At 45.2% G+C, this 21,109-nt stretch overlaps 2 protein-coding genes across 4 annotated transcripts in view; both read right to left on the bottom strand.

Annotated features, from left to right (window-relative positions):
- Positions 1 to 21,109, bottom strand: part of LOC139557921 (zinc finger BED domain-containing protein 4) — a 385,803-nt gene that overhangs the window by 113,032 nt on the left and 251,662 nt on the right. The gene's annotated exons all lie outside the window — the stretch shown is intronic.
- Positions 1 to 21,109, bottom strand: part of LOC139557920 (neural cell adhesion molecule L1.1-like) — a 136,455-nt gene that overhangs the window by 114,406 nt on the left and 940 nt on the right. The gene's annotated exons all lie outside the window — the stretch shown is intronic.

Here is a 21,109-nt window from a genome sequence, read left to right as displayed (position 1 = left end):
CTTCTCAGTATTCCATTCAGCAATACGTTTTAACACCGCTGATGTGTTTAGACTCATCACTGTTAACTTCTCAGTATTCCATTCAGCAATACGTTTTAACACCGCTGATGTGTTTAGACTCATCACTGTTAACTTCTCAGTATTCCATTCAGCAATACGTTTTAACACCGCTGATGTGTTTAGACTCATCACTGTTAACTTCTCAGTATTCCATTCAGCAATACGTTTTAACACCGCTGATGTGTTTAGACTCATCACTGTTAACTTCTCAGTATTCCATTCAGCAATACGTTTTAACACCGCTGATGTGTTTAGACTCATCACTGTTAACTTCTCAGTATTCCCTTCAGCAATACGTTTTAACACCGCTGATGTGTTTAGACTCATGTCTTTAGACTTTCCAAACATGAGGGATGGACCTCTCTGGCTGTAAGAAGAGAGCTGTACTCTCTTTTAGTTATTTACAAAGCAATCTGCAGAAACTTCCTCTGTACATTACTTCAATGATTTAATGTAGACGTACAACTGACCGAACGCGTTCTCAGGGATGGGTAACACTGTACTTCCCTCTGGTCTCCACAGAATTGGGAAAATCTGCATCTACTTTGTTTGCCCCTTATGTGTGAAACAATACACACAATTCCTTGCAATTATATATTCTGGTGAATTTCAGGTATTTTAAATGTTGATTGGAGACTGTTACAGAATGCGATTGCTTTTTTTTTAAATTGTGTTTTATTATAGTGGGTTTTATTTGTAATGTATATGAAGGGCTGTTGTGTTTTATTATAGAGGGTTTTATTATAGTGAGTTTTATTAGAGAGGGGAGAGAGGAGGTAGAGAGAGAGAGAGGGGAGAGAGGAGGTAGAGAGTGAGAGAGAGACAGAGTGTAAAATACCTGACCACTGTGACTGACCCACAATTAAGAAAATATTTGACTTTGTACAGACTCAGTCAGCATAGCCTTTTTATTGAGAAAGGCTGCCAAAGGCTGACCTGGCTCTCAAGAGAAGACAGGCTATGTGCTCACTGCCCACAAAATGAGGTGGAAACTGAGCTGCTCTTCCTAACCTCCTGCCAAATGTATGACCATATTAGAGACATATTGCCCTCAGATTACACAGACCCATAAAGAATTATAAAACAAACCCAATTTTCATAAACTCCCATATCTACTGGGTGAAATACCAGTGTGCATCACAGCAGCAAGATTTGTGACGTGTTGCCACAAGAAAAGGGCAACCAGTGAAGAACAAACACCATTGTAAATATAATCTATATTTATATTTATTTTCCCTTTTGTACTTTAACTATTTGCACATCATTACAACACTGTATATAGACATAATGACATTTGAAATCTTTATTATTTTCAAACTTCTGTGAGTGTAATGTTTACTGTTAATTTTTTATTGTTTATGTCACTTATCACTTATTATCTATGTCACTTTCTTTGGCAATGTTAACATATGTTTCCCGTGCCAAGAAAGACCCTGACATTTAAATGAGACATGAGATAAATGAGAAAACATCCACCCTGCGACACTCATCTTTTCCCATTGATGGATTGAGAAAAATGTCAGCTAATGTGACGTTTTAACGGTTTGGCAAAATGTGCCAGGATGATGTTTTCCTACGATATGATGTTGCAGCGGTCAGGAAGAGAATGGCATGTTATACTATTCTGGGGCCAGACAGCATCAGAGACATGGACAGATAGAGTGTGACAGAGCGAGAAATTAACTGATTGGATAGATAAGAAGGAAATGTGGATAAAGGGATTAGGGAGGAGGGATGGAGGGGAATAGAGTGCTAACCCTCTCACAAAGAGATAAGAGAAGAAAGAGAGAGTGTCCACCATCTCCCAGCCAGTCTCTCCCAGTCTCTCCCAGTCTCTCCCAGTCTCTCCCAGTCTCTTCCAGTCCATCTGACCTAAATTCACCTAAATTCATTATTTATACTTTATATTTACTATTCTCTTTTTCTCTCGTCTCTTTCTTCTCTCTCTCCTCCCTCTCTTGCCAAGCTACAACTCTCTGTTACACCACTCCCAGGTGGCCTATCAGATTCCTCCTTTCTCTCCCTCTCTCTTTTCCTCCCTCTCTTCCCATCACTCCATCCTGACAGAGAAATGTCTTTATATCAAGAGATTTGATCCATATCACATTATCCACTGAGTCTGTGAAAATATACATCTGAGGTGTAGCCTCCCTCCCTCATTCCTCCATCACCACGGCAACACCCTGACTCCAGCCTCCATCACCATGGCAACACCCTGACTCCAGCCAGCCGCATGCTGTAATATTTATTTCCTCCCATCCCCCACTCCCCCTCTCCCTCCCTCTCCCCCTCTCCCTCCCCCTCTTCCACTCCCCCTCTCCCTCCACACCTCTACCTCTGTTTCTCTCCCTCTCTGGCTGGAGCCACTCCCTGCTTCTCCTCTCTTTCTCAGTCTCCACTCCCCCTCTCCCTCCATCTCCCTCCCCCTCTCCCTCCCCCTCTACCTCTGTTTCTCTCCCTCTCTGGCTGGAGCCACTCCCTGCTTCTCCTCTCTTTCTCAGTCTCCACTCCCCATAACTCTCTCTTTTGTCTACATCTCTATCTGTCACACAATGTCCTCTTTTTGTCTATCTCCCTTCCCTCTCTCTCCACTCTTTATCTCTCTCTCTCTCTCACTCTCCCCCCTATCTCTTTCTCTCTCTCCATCTCCCCTTTTCTCTCTTTCCAGTGGTGTCATCAGACCTGGGCTTGCAGAGCTTAAGCCCCAAACCTTTTAATGGTCCCCCAAATGTTACCCAATGTTATTTAACTTGTGCCATGCCATAGAGTAATAGATTTTACTAACAAAAACAATAAAACATACTGTGATAGGTAGTAGCAAGAGTAAGCACTAGCAGTCGCTGTAAGAAGCCCTAGAGTAGGCAGTAGCAGTCACTGTAAGAAGCCCTAGGCAAGGCAGTAGCAGTCACTGTAAGAAGCCATTGGCAAGGCAGTAGCAGTCAATGTAAGAAGCCATTGGCAAGGCAGTAGCAGTCACTGTAAGAGGCACTGGAGTAGGCACTAGCAGTCGCTGTAAGAAACCCCGGGCAAGGCAGTAGCAGTCACTGTAAGAAGCCCTGGGCAAGGCAGTAGCAGTCGCTGTAAGAAACCCCGGGCAAGGCAGTAGCAGTCACTGTAAGAAACCCCGGGCAAGGCAGTAGCAGTCACTGTAAGAAGCCCTAGGCAAGGCAGTAGCAGTCACTGTAAGAAGCCATTGGCAAGGCAGTAGCAGTCAATGTAAGAAGCCCTGGAGAAGGCAGTAGCAGTCACTGTAAGAAGCCCTAGGCAAGGCACTAGCAGTCACTGTAAGAAGCCATTGGCAAGGCAGTAGCAGTCAATGTAAGAAGCCCTGGAGAAGGCAGTAGCAGTCACTGTAAGAGGCACTGGAGTAGGCACTAGCAGTCGCTGTAAGAAACCCTGGGCAAGGCAGTAGCAGTCACTGTAAGAAGCCCTGGGCAAGGCAGTAGCAGTCGCTGTAAGAAACCCCGGGCAAGGCAGTAGCAGTCACTGTAAGAAACCCCGGGCAAGGCAGTAGCAGTCAATGTAAGAAGCCCTGGGCAAGGCAGTAGCAGTCGCTGTAAGAAACCCCGGGCAAGGCAGTAGCAGTCACTGTAAGAAGCCCTGGGCAAGGCAGTAGCAGTCGCTGTAAGAAACCCCGGGCAAGGCAGTAGCAGTCACTGTAAGAAACCCCGGGCAAGGCAGTAGCAGTCAATGTAAGAAGCCCTGGGCAAGGCAGTAGCAGTCACTGTAAGAAGCCCTAGGCAAGGCAGTAGCAGTCACTGTAAGAAGCCCTAGGCAAGGCAGTAGCAGTCACTGTAAGAAGCCCTGGGCAAGGCAGTAGCAGTCACTGTAAGAAGCCCTGGAGAAGGCACTAGCAGTCACTGTAAGAAGCCATTGGCAAGGCAGTAGCAGTCACTGTAAGAAGCCATGGAGTAGGCAGTAGCAGTCACTGTAAGAAGCCCTAGGCAAGGCAGTAGCAGTCACTGTAAGAAGCCCTGGGCAAGGCAGTAGCAGTCACTGTAAGAAGCACTGGAGTAGGCAGTAGCAGTCACTGTAAGAAGCCCTGGAGAAGGCACTAGCAGTCACTGTAAGAAGCCCTGGAGTAGGTAGTAGCAGTCACTGTAAGAAGCCCTAGAGTAGGCAGTAGCAGTCACTGTAAGAAGCCCTGGAGTAGGTAGTAGCAGTCACTGTAAGAAGCCCTAGAGTAGGCAGTAGCAGTCACTGTAAGAAGCCCTAGAGTAGGTAGTAGCAGTCACTGTAAGAAGCCCTAGAGTAGGCAGTAGCAGTCACTGTAAGAAGCCCTGGAGTAGGCAGTAGCAGTCACTGTAAGAAGCCCTAGAGTAGGCAGTAGCAGTCACTGTAAGAAGCCCTAGAGTAGGCAGTAGCAGTCACTGTAAGAAGCCATTGGCAAGGCAGTAGCAGTCACGGTTTTGATGTCAATTTGATCATTCAGGAAAATGCCTGTCACTCAGTCAGAGCCTGCAGTATAGCATAGAGCAAATCTGGATGTTCTGATCTTAGTCAGTGCTATCCGGGGTCCTTTTGAAGTCCCTACCCAAAACCCAACTTCAACCATCACCATAAAAAATTAAGTAAGCGATAAGAAAACATAATTAAAGTGCAGCAGTAAATAACAATAGCGGTGCTATATACAGGGAGTACCGGTACAGAGTCAATGTGTCAGTGTGTGGGGGTACCGGTGTCGAGGTAATTGTGGTAATTATGTACATGCGGGTAGGGTTATTAAAGTGGCTATGCATAGATGATAACAGCGAGTAGCAGCAGCGTGGGGGGGGTGAAAATAGTCTGGGTAGCCATTTGATTAGCTGTTCAGGAGTCTTATGGCTTGGGGATAGAAGCTGTTTAGAAGCCTCTTGGACCTAGACTTGGCGCTCCGATACCGCTTGCCATGCGGTAGCAGAGAGAACAGTCTACGACTAGGGTGGCTGGAGTCTTTGACAATTTTTAGAGTCTTCCTCTGACACCGCCTGGTATAGCGGTCTTGGATTGCAGGAAGCTTGGCCCCGGTGATGTACTGGGCCGTACACATTACCCACTGTAGTGCCTTGTGGTCGGAGGCCGAGCAGTTGCCATACCAGGCAGTGACGCAACCCGACAGGATGCTCTCGATGGTGCAGCTGTAAAACCTTTTGAGGATCTGAGGACCAAATATGCCAAATATTTTCAGTCCCCTGAGCGGGAATAGGTTTTGTCGTTCCCTCTTCACAACCGTCTTGGTGTGCTTGTGTCAGGTTTTGGCCAAGACTGTTCTGGTTTTTTGTCACTAGATGTCCCCATTGCACCTTTTTTGTACCTTTTGTTTTTCACTTGCTCTAATTATTGTTTGCACCTGTATGTCGTTCCCTTGTTAGTATTTAATCCCTGTGTGTTCCTCAGTTCCTTGCTCAGTGTTTGTATGTTAGCACCCAGCCCCAGCCCAAGCCTTGTTGTGAACATATGTTTTTCTCTTGTTGGATGTTCCAGAGGTTCTCTGGTTTTGTTCTTTTGTATTTTGGATTAGTCTTTTGAGGTTTATTTTTCCCTTGCTGTTTTTACCACTTTGTGGATTTTCTTTGTCTTTTGGAAGATATCTATTTTTTATTAAACCACCATCTCTAGTACTGCTGTGTCTGCCTCATCTTCTGGGTTCTGCCGATTTAGTGACTGTTTCTCGCACCGGGTCCTGACAGCTTGGACCATGTTGGTTTGTTGGTGATTTGGACACCAAGGAACTTGAAGCTCTCAACCTGCTCTACCGCTGCCCTGTCGATGAGAATGGGGGCGTGCTCGGTCCTGTAGTCCACCATCATCTCCGTAGTCTTGATCATGTTGAGGGAGAGGTTGTTGTCCTGGCACCACAGGGTCAAGTCTCTGACCTCCTCCCTATAGGCTGTCTCATCGTTGTCGGTGATCAGGCCTACCACACATCTGCTATGCTGATCCTCAACATAGGGGCCCCTCAGGGGTGCGTGCTCAGTCCCCTCCTGTACTCCCTACTGTTGTGTCATCAGCAAACTTAATGATGGTGTTGGAGTCATGCCTGGCTGTGCAGTCATGAGTGAACATGTTGTTGCCTACCCTTACCACCTGGGGGCGGCCCGTCAGGAAGTCCAGGATCCAGTTGCAGAGGGAGGTGTTTAGTCCGAGGGTCCTTAGCTTAGTGATGAGCTTTGAAGGCACTATGGTGTTGAACGCTGAGCTGTAGTCAATAAATAGCATTCTCACGTAGGTGTTCCTTTTGTCCAGGTGGGAAAGGGCAGGGTGGAGTGAAATAGAGATTGCATCATCTGTTGATCTGTTGGTGCGGTATGCAAACTGGAGTGGGTGTAGGGTTTCTGGGATAATGGTGTTGATGTGAGCCATGACCAGCCTTTCAAAGGACTTCATGGCAGACTTGAGTGCCACGGGCCGGTAGTCATTTAGGCAGGTTACCTTAGTGTTATTGGGCACAGGGACTATGGTGGTCTGCTTGAAACATGTTGGTATTACAGACTCAGACAGGGACAGGTTGAAAATGTTATTGAAGACACTTGCCAGTTGGTCAGCGCATGCTCGGAGTACACGTCCTGGTAATCCATCTGGCCCTGTGGCCTTGTGGATGTTGACCTGTTTAAAGGTCTTACTCACATCGGCTACTGAGAGTGTGATCACACAGTCATCCGGAACAGCTGATGCTCTCTTGCATGTTTCAGTGTTACTTGCATCGAAGCGAGCACTGAAGTTATTTAGCTCGTCTGTTAGGCTCGTGTCACTGGGCAGCTCGCGGCTGTGCTTCCCTTTGTAGTCTGTAACAGTTTGCAAGCCCTGGCACATCCGACGAGCGTCAGAGCCGATTCGATCTTAGTCCTTTATTGGCGCTTTGCCTGTTTGATGGTTCATCGGAGGGCATAGTGGGATTTCTTATAATCAAATCAAATTGAATTGTACTTGTCACATGTGCCGAATACAACAGGTGTAGACCTTACAGTGAAATTCTTATTTACAAGCCCTGAACCAACAATGCAGTTTTAGCATTATAAGTTTCCGGGTTAGAGTCCCGCTCCTTGAAAGCAGCAGCTCTAACTTTAAGCTCAGTTCGAATGTTGCCTGTAATCCATGGCTTCTGGTTGGGATATGTACGTACAGTCACTGTGGGCACGATGTCATCGATGCACTTATTGATGAAGCCAGTGATTGATGTGGTGTACTCCTCAATGCCATCGGAAAAATCCCAGAACATATTCCAGTCTGTGATAACAAAACAGTCCTGTAGCTTAGCATCTGCTTCATCTGTTCACTTTCTTATAGACCGAAGCACTGGTACTTCCTGTTTTAACTTTTGCTTGTAAGCAGGAATCAGGAGGATAGAGTTATGTTCAGAATTGCCAAATGGAGGGCGAGGGAGAGCTTTGTATGCGTCTCTGTGTGTGGAGTAAAGGTGGTCTAGAATTTTTTTCTCCCTCTGGTTGCACATTTAACATGCTGATAGAAATTCGGTAAACCTTATTGAAGTTTCCCTACATTAAAGTCACCGGCAACTAGAAGCGCCGCTTCTGGATGAGCGTTTTCCTGTTTTCTTATGGCGGTATATACAGCTCATTGAGTGCGGTCTTAGTGCCAGCATCGGTCTGTGGTGGTATGTAGACAGCTGAACTCTATCTAGAGTATCTCCTGATAAGCTGTAGACCACACTACCTCAGGCGAGCAAAACCTTGAGACTTCCTTAGATATCGTGCACCAGCTGTTGTTTACATAAATGCATAGGCCCCTGCCCCGTGTCTTACCAGAGGCTGCTGGTAAGCCACATATGCCATTGTAAATGTCAACTTGAATGGGGAGTATGGACGTCCCAAGGATCCCAGATAGTACAGACCGACTAAAAAAGCGAGCAGGTTGAGCACGAGCAGGCAGCAGTGAATAAGGTGGAGAGAGCAGATCAGCCAGAAAGTGAAAGTGCAGCAGCAGAGTAAGCCACAGGTTTGTGCAGGGTTGATGGTAGCTTACTGGCTAGTCTACCTCAGAATAAAGGCAGGCTAATGTTAATAAGCATATTTCCAGAGAGTGTATTTCATGGGTTCATTTCTGTAGCTTGGCTGGCTAGCCACTCCGGTAGCTACTGGGTGGCTAGCTAGCTGGGACCAAAGAAACAAGAGAAGATTTTACTGACTGAAGCACTGACAATGACAGTGTGACCCCCTGTGGACTAAAGCGGAACTTTACAACAACTAGATATTTATCCCTGTTTCAAGCGGGCTATGTTGAAGTGGTACGACCAGAGATACTTTTGAAGAGATGGGAACTAGATATTTATCCCTGTTTCAAGCGGGCTATGTTGAAGTGGTACGACCAGAGATACTTTTGAAGAGATGGGAACTAGATATTTATCCCTGTTTCAAGCGGGCTATGTTGAAGTGGTACGACCAGAGATACTTTTGAAGAGATGGGAACTAGATATTTATCCCTGTTTCAAGCGGGCTATGTTGAAGTGGTACGACCAGAGATACTTTTGAAGAGATGGGAAACTCCTTTGGAATTGCATTAACGCTCATTGTGTACATTGCCCATGCGTCGTCAAAATCAAAATCTAATTTATTGGTCACATACACGTGTTTAGCAGATGTTATTGCGGGTGTAGCAAAAGCTAGTGCTTCTAGCTCCGATTGTTAGATATTACTACACTGTGTCACAACATATACCCAAAATACACGTAAATCTAAGTAAGGAATGGATTAAGAATATATGCATATATGTCAGAGGGGTATTGGACTAAGAAACAGTAGAATAGTAAAGAATACAGTATATACATATGAGACGGGTGATGCAATATTTACACACAATTAAAGTCACTAAGATACTGTAGAATAGTATAGAGTACAGGCAATAGTATAGTCTATAGGCAGCAGCCTCTGATGTGCTGGAGATGGCTGTTTAACAGTCAGTGGTGTAGTATAGAATACAATACAGTATATACATATGAGAAGTGTGATGCAATATGACTTCTTAGGGCTAGGGTCCTTTTTTCTCAATTTCCGCCTGACTGACGTGCCCAAAGTAAACTGCCTGTTGCTCAGGCCCTGAAGCCAGGATATGCATATGATTGGTACCATTGGAAAGAAAACACTTTGAAAATTTTAGAAATGTTAAAATAATGTAGGAGACTGTAACACAATAGATATGGTAGGAGAAAATCAACAAACAAACAAAAAAATATTTTATTTTGAGAGCCCATGCTCTTACAATGAAAAGTGTAGGGAAATAATTAAATCTAGCTCCCAGGATGCAATTCCTATGGCTTCCACAGGGTGTCGGCGGTCTATGTTCAATGTTTCAGGCTTGTTTCTTCCAAAACGAGTAAGAAATATGAGTTTTAGTACAAGGACACAGTCTTGGAAATTCGTGTTTGGGCGCACGATGAAGACAAGACGCACCTGCTAATATCGGTTTCCTATTGAACTTACTTCTTTCCGTATGAAATATTATAGTTTGATTACATTTTAGGGTATCTGGGGAATAAATAGAAATGTATTTTGACTTGTTTTAACAAAGTTTAGAGGTAGATTTTCGGATTCCGTTCTCTGCCTGTTGAACGAGTGGATTACTCAAATAGATGGCGCCAACTAAATAGACTTTTTGGGACATAAAGAAGGATTTTACCTTAGAAAACGACACTACATGTTATAGCTGGGACCCTTTGGATGACAAATCAGAGGGATTTTTTCAAAAGTAAGTGAATATTTAATCGCTATTTGTGAATTTATGAAACCTGTGCCGGTGGAAAAATATTTTGATATGGGGCGCTGTCCTCAAACAATTGCATGGCATGTGTTCGCTGTAACAGCTAATCGGAGAATGCAGTTAGATTAACAAGAAGTTAAGCTTTCAACCGATATAAGACACTTGTATGTACCTAAATGTTTAATATCCATAATGTTTATGATTATTTATTTGAATTGCGCGCCCTCCAGTTTCACCGGAAGTTGTCCCGCTACCTGGACGCCTATCCCAGAGAGGTAAAAGTGACTAAGATACCGTAGAATAGTGTGGAGTGCAGTTTATACATATGAGATGAGTAATGCTAGATACGGAAAAATTATTACAGTTGCTAGTGATCCATTTCTAAAAGTGGCCAGTAATTCCTAATCTATGTCTATAGGCAGCCGTGGTGCATTCTGGGCGATTCTGGGACAAGGAGATTAGTGGCAGATATTATGGAAAGAAACACCAGACAAGACACAGAGACAGCAACAGAAGAATAGGAGATGATGGAGAGAGACACCATACAAGACACAGAGACAGAGACAGAGACAGCAACAGAACAATAGGATATGATGGAGAGAGACACCAGACAAGACACAGAGACAGCAACAGAAGAATAGGAGATGATGGAGAGAGACACCAGGTAGACACAGAGACAGAAGAATAGGAGATGATGGAGAGAGACACCAGACAAGACACATAGACAGAAGAATAGGAGATGATGGAGAGACACCAGACAAGACACAGAGACAGCAACAGAAGAATAGGAGATGATGGAGAGAGACACCATACAAGACACAGAGACAGCAACAGAACAATAGGATATTATGGAGAGAGACACCAGACAAGACACAGAGACCGCAACAGAAGAATAGATGATGGAGAGAGACACCAGACAAGACACAGAGACAGCAACTGAATCTATGCCTTCACTATGGTGAATCACTAAAACAAGACAGAAATACAATACGGAAAAAGAAGGAACAGCACGTCAGATATCAGCTGAATGTAATTTAAAAATCAATAGAATTTAATTAAATGGAGATGTAAACCAGGTGTGCAGGAAAACAAGACAAAACAAATGGAAAATTAAAGGTGGAGCGGCGATGGCTAGAAGACCGGTGACGTCGACCGCCGAACGCCGCCCAAACAGAGGGACCGACTTCAGCGGAAGTCGTGACACCATTAGATTAGCAGGTTCTGTAGAGATTAGACCTCAGAGTGAGCTGCTGCTGTAATCCCCTCCTACTGCTAATAATGAACACACACACACATGCACGCACGCACATGCACACACATGCACGCTCGCACACACGCGTAACGAACGCACACACATGCACGCTCGCACACACGTGTAACGAGCGCGCACACAGACAAAACGCACACGCACGCGCGCACACACGCACACACGCACACGTGCACACACGCACACATGCACACACACGTGGGAGAGAGGGGGGGAGAGAGAAGGAGAGAGATGGGGAGAGAAAGAGGGAGAGAAAAGGGGCAGAGAAAAGGGGAGAGAGATAGGGAGAGAAAGAGGGGAGAGAAAGAGGGAGAGAGGGGTAGAGAGGGGGGAGAAAGCTGGAGAGAGAGAGGTTGAGAAAAGGGGAGAGAAGGAGAGAGGGTGAGAGAGATGTGGAGAGAGAGAGAGAGACATGCGGATAGAAAAGGAGAGAGTGGGAGAGAGATGTGGAGAGAGAGAGAGAGAGAGAGAGAGAGAGAGAGAGAGATGGGGATAGAAAGGGGAGGAGAGAGAGGGAGAGGAACCCCCAAAATTGCCCTCCCTAGAAGCCTGTGATTCAGGCATAAGGAAGTGGATGGCGGAGAAATGTTTTACTCTTAACCTCGGACAAAACAGAGATGCTCGTTCTAGGTCCCAAGAAACAAAGTTGAATCTGACAATGAATCTTGATGGTTGTGCAGTCGTCTCGGATAAACTGTGAAGGACCTCGGCGTTACTCTGGACCCTGACCTCTCTTTTGACCAACATATCAAGATTGTTTCAAGGACAGCTTTTTTCCATCTACCTAACATTGCAAAAATCAGAAACTTTCTATCTAAAAATGATGCAGAAAAATGTGTCCATGCTTTTGTCACTTCTATGTTAGATACTGCAATGCTCTATTTTCTGGCTACCCGGATAAAGCACTAAATAAACTTCAGTTAGTGCTAAACATGGTAATGCTAGAATCCTGACTAGAACCCCAAAAATGTGATCATATTACTCCAGTGCTAGCCTCTCTACACTGGCTTCCTGTTAAGGCAAGGGCTGATTTCAAGGTTTTACTGCTAATTTACAAAGCATTACATGGGCTTGCTCCTACCTATTTTTCCGATTTGGTCCTGCCGTACATACCTACACGTACGCTACGGTCACAAGACGCAGGCCTCCTTACTGTCCCTAGAATTTCTAAGCAAACAGCTGGAGACAGGGCTTTCTCCGATAGAGCTTCATTTTTATGGAATGGTCTGCCTACCCATGTGAGAGACGCAGACTCGGTCTCGACCTTTAGGTCTTTATTGAAGACTCATCTCTTCAGTAGGTCCTATGATTGAGTGTAGTCTGGCCCAGGAGTGTGAAGGTGAACGGAAAGGCTCTGGAGCAACGAACCGCCCTTGCTGTCTCTGCCTGGCCGGTTCCCCTCTCTCCACTGGGATTCTCTGCCTCTGACCCTGTTACAGGGGCTGAGTCACTGGCTTACTGGTGCTCTTCCATGCCGTCCCTAGGAGGGGTGCGTCACTTGAGTGGGTTGAGACACTGACGTAATCTTGCTATCCGGGTTGGCGCCCCCCTTGGATTCGTGCTATGGGGGAGATCTTCGTGGGCTATACTCGGCCTTGTCTCAGGGTTGTAAGTTGGTGGTTGAAAAAATCCCTCTAGTGGTGTGTAGGCTGTGCTTTGGCAAAGTGGGTGGGGTTATATCCTGGCTGGTTGGTCCTGTCCGGGGGTATCGTCGGACGGGGCTACAGTGTCTCCCGACCACTCCTGTCTCAGCCTCCAGTATTTATGTTGCAATAGTTTGTGTCGGGTTGCTAGGGTCAGTCTGTTATATCTGGAGTACTTCTCCTGTCTTATCCGGTGTCCTGTGTGAATTTAAGTATGCTCTCTCTCTTTCTCTCTTCTCTCGGAGGACCTGAGCCCTAGGACCATGCCTCAGGACTACCTGGCCTGATGACTCCTTGCTATCCACAGTCCACCTGGTCGTTCTGCTGCTCCAGTTTCAACTGTTCTGCCTGCGGCTATGGAACCCTGACCTGTTCACCGGACGTGCTACCTTGTCCCGCACCTGCTGTCTCTAACTCTGAATGGTCGGCTATGAAAAGCCAACTGAAATTTACTCCTGAGGTGCTGACCTGTTGCCCCCTCTACAACCACTGTGATAATAATTATTTGACCCTGCTGGTCATCTATGAACGTTTGAACATCTTGGCCATGTTCTGTTATAATCTCCACCCGGCACAGCCAGAAGAGGACTGGCCACCCCTCAGAGCCTGGTTCCTCTCTAGGTTTTTTCCTAGGTTCTGGCCTTTCTAGGGAGTTTTTCCTAGTCACCGTACTTCTACATATGCATTGCTTGGCGTTTGGGGTTTTAGGCTGGGTTTCTGTACAGCACTTTGTGACATCTGCTGATGTAAAAACGGTTTTATAAATTTGATAGAAGAAGAGATGAGAGGGGGGAGAGAAAGAGAGGAGAACGGGGGAGAGAGAGTGAGAGAGAGAGAGGAGAGAGAGGAGAAGAGAGAGAAAAAGAGGAGAGAGTAGGAGAGAGAGAGAGAGAGAGAGAGAGAGAGAGAGACTCCACTTGCTTTGGCAATGTTAACATATGTTTCCCATGCCAATAAAGCCTCTTGAATTGAGAGAGAAAGAGAGTAATATAGACAGAAAGAACCAAATGACACCCCCGTTTGATTTTACCATAATAAAGAATGCTATGATGTCACAAACAGTTATTAGCGGGGCCACTTCCTGTCTCCAGAAAACAACATTATAGTGATATTGATGATGATGATGATGGCAGGTAGCCTAGTGGTTAGAGCGTTGGAATAGTAACCAAAAGGTTGCAAGATCGAATCCCCGAGCTGACAAGTTAAAAATCTGTCATTCTGCCCCTGAACAAGGCAGTTCTTGACTGTTCCTAGGTCGTCATTGTAAATAAGTATTTGTTCTTAACTGACTTGACTAGTTAAATAAAGGTTAAAAAAAATACAATTATAATAGTAATTTTGATGGACCAGGACCAACAACATATTGATAGACCAGGACCAACAACATATTGATGGACCAGGACCAACAACATATTGATAGACCAGGACCAACAACATATTGATAGACCAGGACCAACAACATATTGATAGACCAGGACCAACAACATATTGATGGACCAGGACCAACAACATATTGATGGACCAGGACCAACAACATATTGATGGACCAGGACCAACAACATATTGATGGACCAGGACCAACAACATATTGATGGACCAGGACCAACAACATATTGATAGACCAGGACCAACAACATATTGATGGACCAGGACCAACAACATATTGATGGACCAGGACCAACAACATATTGATGGACCAGGACCAACAACATATTGATAGACCAGGACCAACAACATATTGATGGACCAGGACCAACAACATATTGATAGACCAGGACCAACAACATAATGATAGACCAGGACCAACAACACCTTGATAGACCAGGACCAACAACATATTGATGGACCAGGACCAACAACATATTGATGGACCAGGACCAACAACATATTGATAGACCAGGACCAACACCATATTGATAGACCAATGGTTTAGTTTGGAATCTCTTCCCTCTAACCATAAAGTGACCTCTCCTTCTCTTCCCTCTAACCCTAGTGACCTCTCCTTCTCTTCCCTCTAACCCTAGTGACCTCCCCTTCTCTCCCCTCTAACCCTAGTGACCTCTCCTTCTCTTCCCTCTAACCCTAAAGTGACCTCTCCTTCTCTTCTTTCTAACCCTAACCACAGTGACCTCTCCTTATCTTCTTTCTAACCCTAGTGACCTCTCCTTCTCTTCCCTCTAACCCTAGTGACCTCTCCTTCTCTTCCCTCTAACCCTAGTGACCTCTCCTTCTCTTCCCTCTAACCCTAGTGATCCTCTCCTTCTCTTCCCTCTAACCCAAAAAGTGACCTCTCCTTCTCTTCCCTCTAACCCTAACGACACACCTCCTTCTCTTCCCTCTAACCCTAGTGACCTCTCCTTCTCTTCCCTCTGACCCTAAAGTGACCTCTCCTTCTATTCCCTCTAACCTTAGCCCTAGTGATCTCTCCTTCTCTTCCCTCTAACCCTAAAGTGACACTCTCCTTCTCTTCCCTCTAACCCTAGTGACCTCTCCTTCTCTTCCCTCTAACCCTAAAGTGACCTCTCATTCTCTTCCCTCTAACCCTGGTGACCTCTCCTTCTCTTCCCTCTAACCCTAGTGACCTCTCATTCTCTTCCCTCTAACCCTAGTGACCTCTCCTTATCTTCCCTCTAACCCTAGTGACCTCTCCTTCTCTTCTTTCTAACCCTAACCCTAGTGACCTCTCCTTCTCTTCCCTCTAACCCTGGTGACCTCTCCTTCTCTTCCTTCTAACCCTGGTGACCTCTCCTTCTCTTCTTTCTAACCCTTACCCTAGTGACCTCTCCTTCTCTTCTTTCTAACCCTTACCCTAGTAACATCTCCTTCTCTTCCCTCTAACCCTAGTGACCTCTCCTTCTCTTCCCTCTAACCCTAGTGACAGCTCCTTCTATTCCCTCTAACCTTAGCCCTAGTGATCTCTCCTTCTCTTCCCTCTAACCCTAAAGTGACACATCCTTCTCTTCCCTCTAACCCTAGTGACCTCTCCTTCTCTTCCCTCTAACACTAAAGTGACCTCTCCTTCTCTTCCCTCTAACCCTAGTGATCTCTCCTTCTCTTATTTCTAACCCTAACCCTAGTGACCTCTCCTTCTCTTCATTCTAACCCCAAAGTGACCTCTCCTTCTCTTCCCTCTAACCCTCGTGACCTCTCCTTCTCTTCTTTCTAACCCTAGCACTAGTGACCTCTCCTTCTCTTCCCTCTAACCCTAGTGACCTCTCCTTCTCTTCCCTCTAACCCTAGTGACCTCTCCTTCTCTTCCCTCTAACCCTGGTGACCTCTCCTTCTCTTCCCTCTAACCCTAGTGACCTCTCCTTCTCTTCTTTCTAACCCTTACCCTAGTAACATCTCCTTATCTTCTTTTTAACCCTCGTGACCTCTCCTTCTATTCCCTCTAACCTTAGCCCTAGTGATCTCTCCTTCTCTTCCCTCTAACCCTAAAGTGACTCCTTCTCTTCCCTCTAACCCTAGTGACCTCTCCTCTTCCCTCTAACCCTAAAGTGACCTCTCATTCTCTTCCCTCTAACCCTGGTGACCTCTCCTTCTCTTCTTTCTAACCCTGGTGACCTCTGATTCTCTTCCCTCTAACCCTGGTGACCTCTCCTTCTCTTCTTTCTAACCCTAGTGACCTCTCATTCTCTCCCCTCTAACCCTAGTGACCTCTCCTTCTCTTCCCTCTAACCCTAGTGACCTCTCCTTCTCTTCTTTCTAACCCTAACCCTAGTGACCTCTCCTTCTCTTCCCTCTAACCCTGGTGACCTCTCCTTCTATTCCTTCTAACCCTAGTGACCTCTCCTTCTCTTCTTTCTAACCCTTACCCTAGTAACATCTCCTTCTCTTCCCTCTAACCCTAGTGACCTCTCCTTCTCTTCCCTCTAACCCTGGTGACCTCTCCTTCTCTTCTTTCTAACCCCAACCATAGTGACCTCTGCCTGTAATGCTTCTATTCTAACCCTGGTGACCTCTCCTTACTCTGTCCATTCTAACCCTAATGTGCAGCCTCTGCAGCTGATCATCAAGGCCCTCTAACCACTAGTGACCACTGCCTGTCTCTTCCCTCTACCACCCAGAAGGTGAGCTCAGTCCTGCTGCTTCACAGCTGGGACTGAGAGACTGACCATCATCCTTCTCTTCACGGCCAACCCTAGTGACCTGTCCTTAACAGCCACCACTAACCCTAGAGACCGCTCCTTGCTCTTCCCTCTGAGACCCTAGTGACCTGGCTCACTTCTCATCTTTCTAACGCCACTTGTGATCTCTACTTCTCTTCTTTCTAACCCTAACCCTAGTGACATCTCCTTCTCTTCCTTCTAACCCTATTGATAGACCAGGACCAACAACATATTGATAGACCAGGACCAACAACATATTGATAGACCAGGACCAACAACATATTGATGGACCAGGACCAACAACATATTGATAGACCAGGACCAACAACATATTGATGGACCAGGACCAACAACATATTGATAGACCAGGACCAACAACATATTGATGGACCAGGACCAACAATGAGGTCATTTCGCTACACTCGCATTAACATCTGTTAACCATGTGCTTGTGACCAATAAAATTTGATTTGATTTGTATGCCTGTTAGGCTCTACACCAGTTATTTATGCTTCATTTTAAAGAGTTATTTGGCCACTTTAGTTGTGATACAAACCTTATTAAAACATGTAAGCCAATGGTCTAGGCTACATGAGGTGTGCCACTATGATTTGAAAAAGTCGCATGAGGCATGAGCTATTCCTTGCCTTACTGCACAAGCTGGGCATCACTCACAAGTGATAATACACCAGGCTCGTGTCACTGGGCAGCCCTGCCACATCCGACGAGCGTCGGAGCCGGGTATAGTACGATTCGATCTTAGTCCTGTATTGACGCTTTGCCTGTTTGATGGTTTGTTGGAGGACATAGCGGGATTTCTTATAAGCTTCCGGGTTAGAGTCCCGCCCCTTGAAAGGGGCAGCTCTACCATTTAGCTTATTGCAGATGTTGCCTGTAATCCATGGCTTCTGGTTGGGGTATGTACGTACAGTCACTGTGGGGACGACGTCATCAATGCACTTATTGATGAAGCCAGTGACTGATGTGGTGTACTCCTCAATTCCATCGGAAGAATCCCAGAACATATTCCAGTCTGTGCTAGAAACACAGTCCTGTAGCTTAGCATCTGCGTCATCTGACCACTTCTGTATTGAGTGAGTCACTGGTGCTTCCTGCTTTAACTTTTGCTTGTAAGCAGGAATCAGGAGGATATAATTATGGTCAGATTTGCCAAATGGAGGGCGAGGGAGAGCTTTGTATGCATCTCTGTCTGTAGAGTAAATGTCTAGAGTTGTTTTCTCTCTGGTTGCACATTTAACATGCTGATAGAAATGAAGTCAAACGGATTTAAGTTTCCCTGCATTAAAGTCCCCAGACACTAGGAGCGCCGCCCCTGGATGAGCGTGGTCTACAGCTTATCATGAGATACTCTACTTCAGGCGAGAAAAACCTTGAGACTTCCTTAGATGTCGTGCACCAGCTGTTGTTTACAAATATACATAGACCGTCACCCCTTGTCTTACCAGAGGCTGCCGATACAGTGTCAAACCCGCCAGCTGTATGAAACGTATGTCATCATTTAGCCACGACTCAGTGAAACATAAGATATTACAGATTTGAATGTCCCGTTTGGTAGGTTAATCTTGCTCACAGGTCATCAATTTTATTTTCCTATGATTGCATGTTTGCCAATAGAAGGGATGGCATTGGGGGTTTACTCGCTCGCCTACGAATTCTCAGAAGACCCGACCTCTGCTCCCTTTTTCTCTGTCTTCTCTTCACACAATTGATGGGGATTTGTTCCCGGGAATGCAGTATTTCGTTCACATTGGACTTTTCAGACTCGTTAAAAGAAAAAGCTTCTACCAGTTCGTGGTGAGTAATTGCTATTCTGATGTCCAGAAGTTATTTTTGGTCATAAGAGACGGTAGCAGCAACATTATGTACACAATAAGTTACGAACAATGCAAAGAAATTAACAAAATAACACAGTTGGTTAGGTGCATGTAAAACGTCAGCCACCCTCTCCGGCGCCATTCTATATCGTTGATAAGTCATTGTTTCAACGAAGTCTTGAAATGCGTGGACAGAGTCCAGGAGCCAAGATAATTTGGATGGACTCCGTCATTGCTGTAGAGTATCTTCTGTTTCCAGAAGGTGGCAAAGTTATCTATAAAAGTAGAGTAGCCACTTTGCCCCTGTAGTCCTCCGCAAGCAGTTGCTACATTGAAAGTCAGCGCGGTCCACATCGTCCAGAACAAAGCGAAGTAAACACAGCTCCTGCAGCGCTGGAAACGTTCAATAGCATTCTCTATTTGAGAAATTTAAATAAAAATTTAAAAAACACTGTCAGCTTTACAAAAACAATAAACCGAGGTCTCTCGTTAAGCTTTCAACAACAAACATACGTCGTCGGCTATTGAACACACATATAAGCCTGGGATATCAACCATTCAGAGTAGGTCTTAGTTGGACTGACCATTAGATTCTATAGGAGTGACCTTACTGAGTAAGGTATTTGTCATTGTCACTACTTAACACAGTCAAAAAGTCATAATTATGGCTAAACCCTCCCCATTTCCACAAGTTATCTTCTTAAAATATGATTTTAAACCCAACCCTAACTAATGAAGGTCATGTCTCAGGCATTTGTCCACCAGACCTTCCGTGCATTTGGGCGGAAGAGTCTGGGAACGAGATTAGGTTCCACAAGTTATCTTCTTAAAATATGATTGGTGGTCCCGTGTGGCTCAGTTGGTAGAGCATGGCGCTTGCAACGCCAGGGTTGTGGGTTCATTCCCCACGGGGGGACCAGGATGAATATGTATGAACTTTCCAATTTGTAAGTCGCTCTGGATAAGAGCGTCTGCTAAATGACTTAAATGTAAATGTAAAATTAGGTGTAATGTGACTAACATAACACTTTAGAGAGTACGCCATCCTTCAGCACAACTGTCATGATGGAGATGTTCTAGTCATCTGATGGTTCTCAGTCTGTTTGAAGTAGAAAGAATAATCAATATAAGTTTAAATATTAGACATATGTAAGCAGAATGAAGGCTGAGCCCATGTGAGTGTACAAAGTTGGATCAACATCGAATTTACCATTAGACATTTAAAAAAAGAACGTAAGCAGAATCCGTGTGGATGAGGCAAGGTAGACCAACACAGACTGGTCTGGGCCATATCTGATCTTGTGAAGGCTACTGAACATGCACATGGGTTAATCATACATAGACAACATCAGCCTGAACTTGTGAAGACCTTTGGACAGGAACATTACATTAGCTAATCAGTGAGGGCCACCAGTAGGAGTGTGCATGTCACCACCAATAGAATCTATGCCCCAATGTCTGAGCCAATAAGAGAATGGAAACTAAGCAAGACAACAAGACTCATAAAGTGGAGTGACGACGTTATGTAAGGATCAGACTGTATAAAAGCCAAGCACTAAGAATGAAGAATCAGTTATTCCATGGAATTGCACAGCTTTGTTACTCTCTGTAATAAAGTATATTTGAATTCACAAGCTCCAGTATCTGAGAAGTATTTGATTCAATATTTTCCACAACAGTCACCCTTTATAAAGCACATGTTTATATCATATTCTACATAGTGGGTTATGTTACATTTTGATATTGGTGATTATGTCACACACTTATGCCACATTTATGAACCCTTTATAAAGCATGACATACGGTTTGAGATGCTTTGTAAGATATTTATTTTTATTTATTTAAACTTTATTTAATTAGGAAAGTCAATTAAGAACAAATTCTTATTTACAATGACGGCCTACCCCGACCAAACCCGGACCCGGACGATGCTGGGCCGATTGTGCGCCGCCCTATGGGACACCCAATCATGGCTGGTTGTGATACAGCCTGGATTCGAACCAGGGTGTCTGTAGTGATGCCTCAAGCACTGAGATGCAGTGCCTTAGACCGCTGCGTCACTAGGGAGCCCAACCTGGCCCCCCTAACTAGTGCTTATGAAAGTATTATGAAGGCCTTATGAAGCCTTTATAAGCTGAACGTTCTTTAAAGTGGGACCCTATATTTTTATGGGGGCCAAGTTGCGTTTTTTGTGACACTCCCTTATAACATGTCTGGCGTGTGAGGAGAACAGAAGGTTCTAGAGAGTCTTAGCTGTTCAGGAATGGGGTCATAACAGCTTATAGCCCAAACGGTTCTAGAGACAAATTCATAGGAAGAAAATAAAATCAACATGTTGGCTTCAGAAACCGCCAGAAGCTTCTGTCTGTTCTCCTCCACCTTTCCTGTCTGTTCTCCTCCACCTTTCCTGTCTGGAAAAGTACCAGGATGTTGTCTCTGGTTTTGGAACTGAATCTGAACGATAGTTTGTAAACTTCACAGGCCGTCATTGTAAATAAGAGT

Source organism: Salvelinus alpinus, chromosome 28, assembly GCF_045679555.1.
Source record: "Salvelinus alpinus chromosome 28, SLU_Salpinus.1, whole genome shotgun sequence".
In the NCBI taxonomy this organism is placed as follows: Eukaryota; Metazoa; Chordata; class Actinopteri; order Salmoniformes; family Salmonidae; genus Salvelinus; species Salvelinus alpinus.
Note: the sequence above shows the minus strand (reverse complement) of the source record. Positions and strands in the feature narration are given on the sequence as shown.